The following is a 14,857-nucleotide window of genomic DNA, read 5'->3' on the forward strand; positions in this document are numbered from 1 at the left end:
CCAAAGTTACCAGTCATTAGCAGTTCAACGGAGTTTACTGAGCGGGGTTTCTATAAGATGTGATTCATGGTTATAGGAGCTAATTTTGCTGGAAGGAGCAAACAGAGCCGGTAGGAAAACAGCGATATTACTGTATAACTTTTTACATATTGAAAGATTTTTCAAGCTAACTGAATGACATAATGGCTGGGCAGAAAAAATCCTCATCCCGGTGGTGCAGAAGTTTATTTGAGACTGCAGATTGGGCAACACAATAAAGAGCACCTACTGGTTGTCAGAGAATAACTTTTTAAACTAGAATAAAATATTTTTAAGAGCCTAACTTTTAATATGTATATATATATATATATATATATATATATATATATATATATATATATATATATATATATATATATATTTATATATATATATATATATATATATATATAAATATATTTATATATATATATATATATATATATATATATTTTTATATATAATATATACATATATATATATAATATATATATATTAAATTTATCATATATATGTATATATATATACATATATAAATATATATATATATATATATATATATATATATATATATATATATATATATATATATAGATATATATATATATAAATATATATATATATATCTATATATATATATATATCCCAGCTAACACACCAGCGTTGAACCAACGTTGGCCCAATGCTTCTTGTAACGTTGGCCCAACGTTGGCATCCAGCGTTGGGCCGATTCCTTGATGGCCGCCGGGCATACATTGGCCCGATTACATTGGCCCTATGCAGTTTAGCCAGCATTTATTCGACGATATATTTTATTAGGTTCAGTGAATTATAAACGCTACTTGTAACTAGCACGCAGTTAGTTAGGTTATTGTTATCATAAAATTTCTTAAATTTGTTTATTTTTAATGTATTAAAAAGATTGCAATTGCAATCGACGTATGATTAAAGCTATTTAAATTGTTTTAATCAAATGCAAACTGAAATGTGTTTGTTATTCACAAGGTGAAAAACAAAACATATTCAATAAAATGAAATGTATATCAGATAATATTAAAACTGTTATACAATAATCTAGACATTATCTTCGCCATTTGCATCACTGCCTTTGTCCCAAAGTTCCGAGTGGCATGCATAATCAATCCTCGCACCATCTGACTTTTTTTCGGTCGTACAATTTACGAACCCACGACTTTATTTGATCGTTTACTTCCGCTTTTGAAACATCTTTTGCACCTTGTCGTGAAAAAAATACATTTAAATATTGTTAAATAACTTTGTTTTAAAACATTTCAAAAACTTTAGTAGCCCTAAAAAATAGATTAACTACAGTTTAAAAGTAATTTGTTGGGCAATCAGACAACAAATGAAACCAATTACATTCTATTTACATTTAAACCAAATTTTATCTATTTTTCGTTAAGCCAACTTGGGTTTCCTAAAAGTTAAAACCTTAAATAGGGTTACATTCAGTTATAACTTAAGTATAAGTTAAAACTTACATGTGTATAAGTAAATTGTTTTATGTTATAACTGAATGGCCCTATACAACATAACTATTATCATGTTTAATATTTATTGATCACTAACCATAAACAATAGATTCATGTTTTTCATCCCTTGCTTTGTCCTCCTCGACCTTCAGTGTTTACTTTGTTGATCCACTTCTGTAGCCATCAATTAACAGAAAATGTTGCTCACTGTTTCTTCAACAACTCGTACATCAATCAAAACAAGATAAATAATCTGAAAAGTTTAAAAATAAACCCATAAGATCAGATAAAATATTTTATTAAAAGTACACTGAAGCTCTTTCAAGTAGAACCTGCTAAAGATGTTATAAAGATGGTATGCAATGGCAAAAATATATTGTGAGTTAATACCACAGCAACATCTGAGGAGCGCAGCGGTGGATTAATACTTTTATAGGCCTGGATCTAGTATTTTTTGGAGGCTTTTTTTATACTCTACAGTGTAATAATGACTACTAAAAAATATGTAATATTTAAAATTTAAAAGCAAAAAATACATTATTTACGTAGAGACATTTTAATGTTGATAAACCAGGTGACATTCTTCGCATAGGCAAATTGCTATTCTGTTGTTCACTCACATTACTAACTAAAAGTAAATATAACAAACGTTAAAAACTTTGAATGAGTCTTGTTTTGCAGCGACGATATATATATATATATATATATATATATATATATATATATATATATATATATATATATATATATATATATATACATATATATATATATATATATATATATATATATATATATATATATATATATATATATATATATATATATATATATACATATATATACATATATATATATGCAAGTCTATATATGTAAATATTAAAGATAGTATCTTTATATTATCATGTATAATTATGTATATTTTAAAGAGTGCTCAATAAATAAACTAGAGCAATATAGTATATATTACTTTTACCCGCAGTATCAGGAATTAGCTAAATGCTAATAGTTATAGTATTAATTGCTATATATATATATATATATAATATTATTTGGCAAATAATATTATATAAAAAATATAAATAGCAAATAATAAATATAAATATTAGCATTTAGCAAATTCCTGATACTGCGGGTAACAGTAATATATACTATATAAATATATATATATATATATATATATATATATATATATATATATATATATATATATATATATATATATATATATACATATATATCTATATATACATATATATTATAGTATATAATATACCTACATAATAATATATACTATATAATATACATATATACCTATGTGTGTGTATATATATATATATATATATATATATATATATATATATATATATATATATATATATACATATTTATTACAACAGTTATAAATGTATTCTATAAAATATATATATATTATATATATATACCTATTTATATGTGTATATATATATATATATATATATATATATATATATATATATATATATATATATATATATATATAAATTTAATATACTAAAACTTAGTCTAAATAGATCATAATATTATCTAAAATTAACAATAAATTTTTTGATAAAAACAACAGAAATCTTGGTTTAAGATTTAAGATTTATGACGAAACTAATAATATTATAGATATTGTATTGAATCCTTTGTAAGTGTAGCTGCACAATTCCTTGCACGCAACGCTCTAATATCTTTGCAGAACACTCAAAAATATTTTGTTTTTTCTATTAATTTACAACGATGCCATTATAAAAAGCAAACTATTTTAAAATGGAGATTGTAATGCTATATATAAATGCTTTGCGTGAATAGCTCGATAAGCCGCAAGCGTAGGTTTTTCAAAGTAAGTTGGCCCAACGTAGAGCCAATGTGATGAAAATCTACGTCGAGTTACATTGCGTTGGCACTACGTTGGCCCAACGTCAGTCATCCAATCCAACGTTAACCCAACGTTGGGCCAATTAAGCATGTGTTAGCTGGGATACATATATATATAAAAATATATATTTATATATATATATATATATATATATATATATATATATATATATATATATATATATATATATATATATATATATATATATATATATATATATATATATATATATATATATGTAAATATAAAGATATATATATATATATATATATATATATATATATATATATATATATATATATATATATATATATATATATATATATATATATATATATATATATATATATATATATATATATATATATATGTAAATATAAAGATATATATATATATATATATATATATATATATATATATATATATATATGTAAATATAAAGATATATATATATATATGAACATTTATATAAAAAGGTCAATATGTATATATATATGTTTATATATATATATATATATATATATATATATATATATATATATATATTTATATTTAAATAAATATATATATATTTTTATATTTATATATATATTTATATATTTATATTTATATATATATGTTTATATTTATATATATATATATATATATATATATATATATATATATATATATTTATATATATATATATATATATATTTATATATATATATATATATATATATATATATATATATATATATATATATATATGGATCGTTTCCACACTTACAGTGAGTTTAACAAAAGTTATTGTAATATATTAGATTACTCAAAAAGTAGAAATGCATTAGAAATGAATTTTTGCAGCCGTCAATGTATTACGATAAGGTTTAATTTAAAATAATTCTCACTCTGAAATTTAAATCAATAATGTACTTACTTTGAACAATCTTTAAAAGCGCAGTTTTTCATACTTATTGTAAGTGTTTCACACTTATCGTATATAATGTCGACACTTATCGTATATCTTAAAATCTACTTTAGTGTCTGGTTTAAAACGCGCTCGCGGTTTCAAATGGAAATTTAATGCATTGGTAACATTTTATAAACCGTTTTTAGGTATAAAATTAAAAGATAAGACTATTAAATAAATTTAATGTTTATTATGAAATAAACACTAATTATATTGTAATAAAAACATTATTATAAATAAAAGTAAAGATTTTAAAGCATTTTCATTACTTTAGTATACTTATCCTTTAAGTTCCTAAAATGGAAAGGATAGAGTTTCATCATAACTATTCAAGTCTTATTTTATAATTATTATCAACATTTAAATGAATCTCGTTTCTGACTCTTTTGCAACTTTCTTTTTTTTAATTTTCATGTTTTCTCTTTCTTTCTTAGTTTTTTCATTTAATAACTTTTTCTCCATAGCCAATTGTTTCTTTCTTAATCTTTCTTCCTCTACTTTTGACTTTTTATCTGCAGCTAATTGTTTCTTTTTTAATTTTTCATCCTTTATTTTTGACTTTTCTTGCAATTTTGTCTTCTGAATTTTGTCTTCCGATGGTAAACGTTCTACTTTGCGCTTAGACGATTGGACTGGTTGTTTTGGCAATATTAAAACACTTTCGATTGAATTTATTATTTCTGCTACTATTTTTAAACTGAGCTAAAATTGGTTCTATAACAGCTGCATTATTGCAATCAGGCCTTTCCATATCGGCTATACCTTTCTCATTTTCTAAGTTACCAGTTGTTCATAGATTTTTATTACCCTGTTGTAATTCATCAGGTAAAATTATGGTCTTATATGTTTCAGATAAGGCTCTCTTCAAAAAATGATACAACTGGAGGTATTCAAGATCACCTTTCCAACCTAAATGTTTGTCAGCCAATTTAAACTGCTCTAAAATACTATAATCAATGCACTTTTCAATAAAGGTTATGGGAGAGTTAGCTGATAAAGTCACACTTAAATGGTTTTCTTCTGAATAAGGAGCCGGAGCAACAGTTGACTCAGATAATTTTTAAACAATTTTTTTGTAATCAACACAATTAGCTTCAAATGGAAAAATTCAGGTATTTTTAAAACCACTTTTAATATTATTTGCCATAGAAGGATCGATTATAAAAGAATTTAATGCTTCTGGTACATTTTCATTATTTATTTCTTGTCCTTCATGGTCAATGCGCCATTGTCGGTAAAACGATTTTCACTTTGCGTTTCATTGGCCCAAAAACTGCCACATTTGGGAACAAAGCAACAAGAATTATTCCATTTTTAGAGCAAAACTCACTAAGTTCGATAGAAAAATGTGACATATGACCATCAAAAAAAATTATAACTGGTAAAGGCATTTCTTTTTTTATCAAAAATGGATGAAAAACGTTTGTTATATACTCAAAAAAACATTCTGCGGCCATCCAACAATATTCACTTTTTCCAATACTCCATCCTGATGTGGCAGCATTTATGTTTCTATTTGGAAGACGAATATATTTAAAAATTGTTAATGATGGAGCAAAAGTTCCGCTGGCATTTACTGCAAATAAAGTAGTGATGCTTTTTTTAATACTTCGAGCACTTTCTTCGTATGTATTTTTTCCTCGTTCACCAATTAATAAATTAGTGTTTGGTGACAACTAAAAACCACTCTCATCCATATTAAAAACGCGCATCGATTCATTTAAATATTGAGCGTTTTCTCTTAAAAGCTTTGGAATTTCAGTAAACAAATTTCTTATAGCTTTTTCCGTTACTCCTCCTCTAGCTCGGTTTAAGTATTCACCTTGTTTTTGAGATAGCTGTTTGTGGCGGCGAAGAAATGCATAAAACCAACCTTTTGCAGGACGGTTTTTAGTAAATTTTTTTTTTATATTGTTGGAATTCAAATGTTTTTGCAGAGTATCTAATAGCTGTATTACAGACATGACAAATCCTATTCTGTTTCATGTTAGTAACCACTCGACTAACTTGCTTTCAATTTGTTCATCTAGAACTGATTCATACCCGCAGTGTTGTATTTTCAAAGAAGTTCTTTCGGATATTTTATCACGAAGCGTCTGATGAGGAATTCCAAACGTCTTGCTCGCCTTGTACATGACCATACCTTTTTTAACAGCATTAACAGCATCACGTTATGACTATCTGCATATTGAAGTCTTCCTTTGCTATTGTAAAATAATCTAAGTAAAATATTATTTATTTCTATAGTAAAAAAGAAACAAATTGATTATTCATTGGACATACGATATGTATGGAATGACATTTTTTTTAGTTCATACTTATCGTACATTCAAAAATACTACATTGAAACTATAATGATGAGTTGTTACAATAATAGTAATAATAATTCATGTTTCATTTACCTGATTAAGTCAATTTAGAAATAAACTTTTATGATATCTTCATAAATTTCCTTGTTTTATTGGAAACGCTTCTTACAGCTGGTACTTAAAAAAAAAGTATTTTCATAGGCTGACGTAATAAACCCACTGAGTTCATTATATATATATGTATATATATATATATATATATATATATATATATATATATATATATATATATATATATATATATATATATATATATATATTCATATATATATATATATATATATATATATATATATATATATATATATATATATATAAATATATATAAATATATATATATATATATATATATATATATATACATGTATATATATATATATACATATATATATATATTATATATATATATATATATATATATATATATATATACATGTATATATATATATATATATATATATATATATATATATATTATATATATATATATATATATATATATATATATATATATATATATATATATATATACATGTATATATATATATATATATACATATATATATATATAATATATATATATATATATATATATGTATATATATATATACATATATATATATATATATATATATATATATATATATATATATATATATATATATATATATATATATATATATATATATATATATAATATATATATATATGTATATATATATATATATACATGTATATATATATATATATGTATATATATATATATATATATATATATATATATATATATATATATATTTATATATATATATATATATATATATATATATATATATATATATATATATATATATATATAACAAAAAATGAGTAAGACTTATTTAATAAAAGTAATATAGGACGAATTTGATAAAAATGTTCATAACATCATTGTAGATTACATATAATAAAAAGAATTTAAAATTTGTAAAGTATTTTTTAAGTTTCAGCTGTTTTAGTACTTAATTGGCCATCCTTTGTTTTTTATGACTTCTGCGCATCTAGAAGGCATACTATCTACAATTCTTTTTAATAAATTGTTTGGCCAAGTATTCCAACCAACAAAAAGTATTTGTAACAAATCATCTACATTTGTTGCTCTACGATCTTTCAATTTTCTATCCAATATTGACCAAAGGTTTTCTATTGGATTTAAATTAGGAACTGTGCTGGCCAAGACATAACTAGTATCAACTTAGATTTTAGATTTTTTATTCAACCGTGCTGTATGTTTAGGATCGTTATCGTGTTGAAAGATTTAGTCACTATTAGGAAAAAGTTTTTTTATACTTGGTCTAAGCTGATTAACTAAGATTTTTGATACATATGCTGGTCCGTAATGCCCACCACCCGGTAAAGTTTTCCAACTTTTTGTGCAGTAAAACAACCCCAAACATTAATCTTTTTGTCATGTTTTAATTGTTGCCTTGCATGTTTGCGGGTTGAATTTTTCCCCAATTAATTTCAGTGAGATCGACCATTATAAAACAAAACAAAAGGAGACTCGTCGCTCCAGATAACTTTAGCCCATTGTTCACATGTCCAATTTTAAAGCTCAATGCACCACTTTAATCGTTGTTTTCGATTGATTTCACTAATAAAGGGTTTTTTAATTTGTTTTTTAAAAAAAAAAATTACCCGATGCTTTTATTCTGCGAGATATTATCCACTTTGAGATATTAGTAAGGTTCTAATCTAGTTTTATCTCAAAACATGTGATTTTACGATTTTTTTTGACAGCGTTAAGAATGTAGCGATCTTCTATTTTTGAAGTTTTAGGCTTTCTCCCAGATCCAGCAGACCTTTCAGTTTTACCAGTGTGTTTACATTTTTTTTACCAATCTACTAATAAATGAGTTTTCTCGTTTAAAACGCTTTCCAATGCTTCTGTGAGGCTCTCTTTGATCAGCAGCTTCAATAATTCCTCCAATATTCTTTTTTTTAAAGATTTTATTTGTGTAAATATTAGTTTATATATAAACATACCTTTTCTGTCCTAAATTTTTCACTGCCAAATCGAATTTTTTTTGTTTTGCTTGATTATACATTTTATTCTTAAAATGAAAAAAATAATATTAGTGTAGCTTTTTCTTTGCACCCCACTGTATATATATATATATATATATATATATATATATATATATATATATATATATATATATATATATATATATATATATTTATGTATATATTTAATTATATATTTATATATATATATATATATATATATATATATATATATATATATATATATATATATATATTATATATATATTAAGTTTAACATATATATGTAAATATGTATATACCCAGTAAACACAGATTGGTTCAGAATCGGTCAATATTTAATCGAAATCGGTTGAAAAATAGATAAAACGTTTTTCGACCTTTTTCGACATTATTGACTAAAAATTGACGCTTGATTTGAAATGTATATTTCAAACTTTTTTATATATACGTTTACTAAACGTCTTTTTTATATATACGTTTACTAAACGTCCAACGTTTAGAATATCGACTTACATTAGTCAATATTGTAAACCTTTAGTCGACCTTAATTAAACGTAAACATTTATAGATTTAAAATCTACGCTTTAAATCTTTAATTTATACGTTTATTAAAGGTCAATCAAACGTTTACAATATTGACTAATATAAGTTGTTATTCAAAGCGTTTGATCGACGTTTAATAAACGCTTATTATGTTATAAAATAGTAATAAAGCCATTGGTCAGAAGACTCACATAACAGCTTTAGTCACGCGGTTTAAATAGGCATAATTAAAACGTAATAAAAAAATTATTAAAAAATTACTCTTTATTGGCTAAATAATTATTTTAAATGCGTTTACATGATTTACTTCTTTATAAGGAAGGTTTTGCTTTCAGTTGTTGTATACAACAGCTGAAAGCAAAACGACTGATTAATAAATAATAAACGAGTGTCGGGAGCTAAAAAGGTAAAAACCTCTTATCGCGACAATCTACCTTCCAAAATGCCAACAACTTAATGGACTCAGATGTTTTAGAAATTATTGATTGGAACATTGACACAGTTAAAAAGTATGAGTTGCTGGTCTCTCGTTATGAAAGTCCCGCTGCAAGAACTTTTTTTGTAAGTTTTATAAACAGTTTAAGTTCATTTTGTAAGCGCTAGTATGATAGTATAACAGTAGGAATTCATCTTTGCATTATTCAAGAGATTTAATAAATAAATTTTTTTATTTTTTTTATTTAAATGCATTTTAGGTTAATTTAGTTACATTTGCTAAAGAAAATTGGTAGAACAGAGCTGGTAAAAGCCACTGCATATAATATGGCGCGACTTACGAAATTTTTCTATGTTTATTTTTGCCAAAAATAAACATGGATAGTACAGGACATTTTGGAAACTTCTATTCAGAAAACCCTCTATATGCAAAGTTGTTCTGTGTAATTCCAATTTAAATTGTTAAATGTACATTTAAATTACATTAATTAAAATAGTTTTTTGCGATTACAAATCAGGTTACGAAATCAGACGATCAGGATAAAAATGTTGAAGATGATGTTGCACAAACAGGTGCATGATAAACAAACGGTTGACGGTATTCTAGGAAGATTTTTGATAATGCATAAACAAGTGATTCAAAATATTTGTTTATGAGTTTATAAATTTTATAAGTAATCTTTGACTTAATCTGAGGTTAAATTTAAAAATTAATTGATAGAAATTTTTTAATATGATATTTCCACTGCCAAAAGCTTGATCATTTAATTTTTTTTAATAATCGAAACATAAACAATCATAGTGTACAACCATTTTTTTCTCTAAACCACCACAATATGAAAATGTTTTATATAAGTTAGTAACTTTATATAAATTTTATAAAATAAAAGTATAAAGTAGTTTAGCATAAAAGTTTATAAACATATTAAAATAGTTATAAAAAATATAAAAAATAAGACCAGGTCTTTTACAACTATACCCTATTTATAAAGTTCACAACCTATATAACTCTTATTACTTATATAAAGTTAAAAAGTTAAAACGATATTTATATTAAACTTATATTAGTTTTAAAATTAAATATATTAAATTTACGTTAACTAAATCAAAGAAACAAATAGACAAATATACGTTTACCTAGACTAAACCTAAACGCTTTATATACGTTAATTAGACTAGATTTAAATGTAAATTAGACAAAATCTCAACGTTTTATACACGTACAATAATCCTGAAAAAGACGTCTAAAATAAGTTCGAATATAGACGTTTTATGGATTTTTGTTCTAAACGTTAATCTGGATTTCATTCTAAACGGATAATTGACCAAATCTAAACGTTTTGTTGAAACGGTGTTTTGACGTATAGTAGACGTTTGTGTGTTTTCTGAGTATATATATAAATATATATATATATATATATATATATATATATATATATATATATATATATATATATATATATACATATATATATATATATATATATATATATATATATATATATATATATATATATATATATATATATACATATATATATATATATATATATATATATATATATATATATATATATATATATATATATATATATATATATACAGGATTAAACAAAACATTTGCAACAAACATTAAACAATGCTAAAAAGTGTTCCTAATTTACATGTCTTAAAAACAAAATGAACTATACTACGACAGCAAATAGTTCAGGAATCTGGAGTCAGAGCATGCCATGACATGAGCAATCAGCTGAAAGGTGACAGCACACAGGCAGAACTTCGTTGACAAGTGCAATTTTTTTCAGCGGACAAAACAAGTGCAACTTTTTTGCTTTGTTTCATTTTCTTAAGTTTGGTCCGTGTCAACGTCGCGGAAGTTTTTTATTTATTAAAGTAAGTACCCAGAAGTTTCCAGAAGTTTCCAGAAAATGCATCTGAATTCATCCCGTAGCATCCAGAAATATCCAGAAACATTCAGAAGCATCCAGACGCATCCAGAAGCTTCCAGAAGCATCGAAAAGAAGCATCTAAAATCTTCCAGAACAGGCTTACACAGGTTCATTTTACTAATTAAGAGACATGTAAATCGACATGTAATTCAGTCAGTATATGGAAGTCAATCAGTCAGTATTATCAAGACAGTTTATCGAAGTGAGTTTTATCAAAGTGTTTTATCAAAGAACATCAATACAAGAAGTGAAATAAAACAAGTGTTTCATTATATCAATACAGTCCACATCCAACCAAGACGTTGTGTTCCACAGAGCATTATTGTATCATCACAAGGTAAATATAACACGGTAAGCCTTGAGAAGCGTGAATATTTATTTTTATTATTTTTATGACTTCAAGTGCAAAAATGGCTCCTGACAGTCTTGGATTGGAACTAAGAAAGAAAATTATTGGCGATTACGTAATTGGAATGTCACAAAAGTATTTGTGATAAATATCGCGTGAAAAAAAGGACCGAATCAAGAATATGTTCAAAATATCGTTCTACGGGGAAGTTGGCAGCAGATAACAAAGGTGGAAGACCACGTTCCACTACCTCTAGAGAGGATTCTATGATTGTCAGATCCTTCAAGAAGGATCCATGTATATCATCAGTCGAGATACAAAAGCAATTAGAGCTGTCTGTATCGGACCGAGCAATCAGACAACGTGCTGTTGAAGCCAGATTGTTTTCTCGACGCCCTGCAAAGAAACCGCTAATTTCACTAAAAAACCAGATGAAAAGACTCCTGTTTGCTATATATCATATTGACTGGAATTTGCAGAAATGGCGAACTGTCCTGCTCAGTGATGAATCGAAGTTCAACATCATTGAAAAATGGCATTTGCCGTGCACTTCGACCGGCCGGAAAACGCCTCAATTTACGTTACTGCTATAAGACCTTGAAGCATGGTGGAGGCAATGTAATGTTCTGGAGGTGTTTATCTGCAAACGGTTTAGGTCCAATTCATCGAAATGATGGAATAATAAACCGTTTCATGTATAAAAATATCCTGAAAAATGTTATGTTACCTCAGGCTAAATGGAATATGTCAATAAAACGGGTTTTTCAGCAAGACAGCAATCCGAAACACACTGCAAAAGTAGTCAAGCAGTGGTTTTATGACAACCACCTATCGGTGATGGATTGGCCGCCTTAATCTCCGGATCTCGACCCTATCGAGATCCTGTGGGAGATCGTCAACCGCAGAATTAATCGTGAAGATGTTCCTAATAAGGATCAACTCTTTAAACAAATCCAAAAGGCCTGGGCAGCGATTCTACAAAGTTTCATTGATTACCTGATCGAATCTATGCCTCGAAGATGCAAGGCTGTGATCGACAATAAAGGATTCGATACGAAATATTGATAGCGAAAAACAGCTTGGTCAACATTTTGTTGAGTTGCACTTGTTTCGTCCAAAAGGAAATCAACTTTTTTTAATAATTTTGATTAGTTTACTAATTTTTGTGTACAAATAATGAACTTTGTGTTGAATAAAACTTGAAAAACTTCGTCTCTGATCAGTTACATAGTTATTTCTCTAAATTGAAATAATGGAGCACTTTTATATAAAGAAACTAAATTAGCATTATTTGGTTGCACTCGTTTTGTCTAATATTTTATATATATATATGTATATTTATATATATATATATATATATATATATATATATATATATATATATATATATATATATATATATATATATATACATATTTGTATATATAAATATAAATATACATATATATATATATGAACATATATATAAAAAGGTCAATATATATATATATATATATAATATATATATATATATGTATATATATATATATATATATATATGTATATATATATATATATATATTCATTTATATATATATATATATATATATATATATATATATATAAATATGTATATATTTATATATATATATATTTATAAATATATATATATAAATATATATATATATATATATATATGTATATGTATATATATACATATATATATGTTAATGTATATATATATATATATATATATATATATATATATATATATATATATATCTATATATATATATATATATATATATATATATATATATGTATATATATATATATATATATATATATATATATGTATATATGTATATATATACATATATATATATGTAAATGTATTTATATATATATATATATATATATATATATATAAGTATATATATATATATATATATATATATATATATATATATATATATATATATATATATATATATATGTATATATATATGTATATATATATATATATATATATATATATATATATATATATGTATATATATATATATATATATATATATATATATATATATATATATATATATATATATATGTATATATGTATATATATATACATATGTGTTTAAATATTTATAAATGTTTATAGACATGTAATACAACTTCGTTTTTACATAATAAAGATTTGTTTAAAATAAATATATATTTAAAATGCAAAGTATTACAAAGTGGTTTAACAAAAGTAATAAATTCACTCAAGCACAGTGCAAAGAAAGAAAAAAACTTTGCTGAATATTAATTGGTTATATCATTAATAGCGGTTTACATAGATATTATTATAAAAACTTATTCATAAAGTTCAATATTAGTTTATAACATTATAATGGTATTGAAATGTCAGTTAAAAAATTAACTTTAATGCAATGTTTCAATGGAGTATAGGTACCTTTGTTTTCTAGTGTAATGTATATATATTAGACTGCCTCATTTTGAGGTCATAAAAAAGTTTAAAGTACCATGGGTTTTACCTGCTGCGCAGACTCCTATTTTATTAGGAAACTTTTTTATTCATGAATTTTGATCATTTTTAGGAGTTGCTCAAGTGCCTCTATTGTTTTATTGTTGATTTTTTTCCCTTTTTTAATCCCGTTTCTGGCACGTTTAAGCGAGTGCAAAAACTCAAAATAATTCAACTTTTTTTTCTTTCCAGAGATTTTTGAAGTTTGAAAAAACGAATATAATTGCATGATATTTTATATATTTAAAAAAATTTATGATGTTCTATCTACAAAACTTCAAGTTG

The 14,857-nt window shown here is 24.1% G+C and overlaps 1 long non-coding RNA gene across 2 annotated transcripts in view; it reads right to left on the minus strand.

Annotated features, from left to right (window-relative positions):
- Positions 1-1,046: 1,046 nt before the first annotated feature.
- LOC136086601 (uncharacterized) overlaps positions 1,047-14,857 on the minus strand; it is a 67,676-nt gene continuing 53,865 nt past the window's right edge. The window contains exons 2-4 of one of the 2 annotated variants that reach the window (XR_010641461.1): positions 2,048-2,139; positions 1,609-1,764; positions 1,047-1,254 (exon numbers count right to left, since the gene is read on the minus strand). This is a non-coding gene — a long non-coding RNA (uncharacterized LOC136086601). Of the gene's footprint in view, positions 1,255-1,445; positions 1,765-2,047; positions 2,140-14,857 lie in introns of those variants that run through there. The other variant, XR_010641460.1, reaches the window with a different exon arrangement.

The sequence above is a fragment of the Hydra vulgaris genome, chromosome 10, assembly GCF_038396675.1.
Source record: "Hydra vulgaris chromosome 10, alternate assembly HydraT2T_AEP".
Classification (NCBI taxonomy): Eukaryota; Metazoa; Cnidaria; class Hydrozoa; order Anthoathecata; family Hydridae; genus Hydra; species Hydra vulgaris.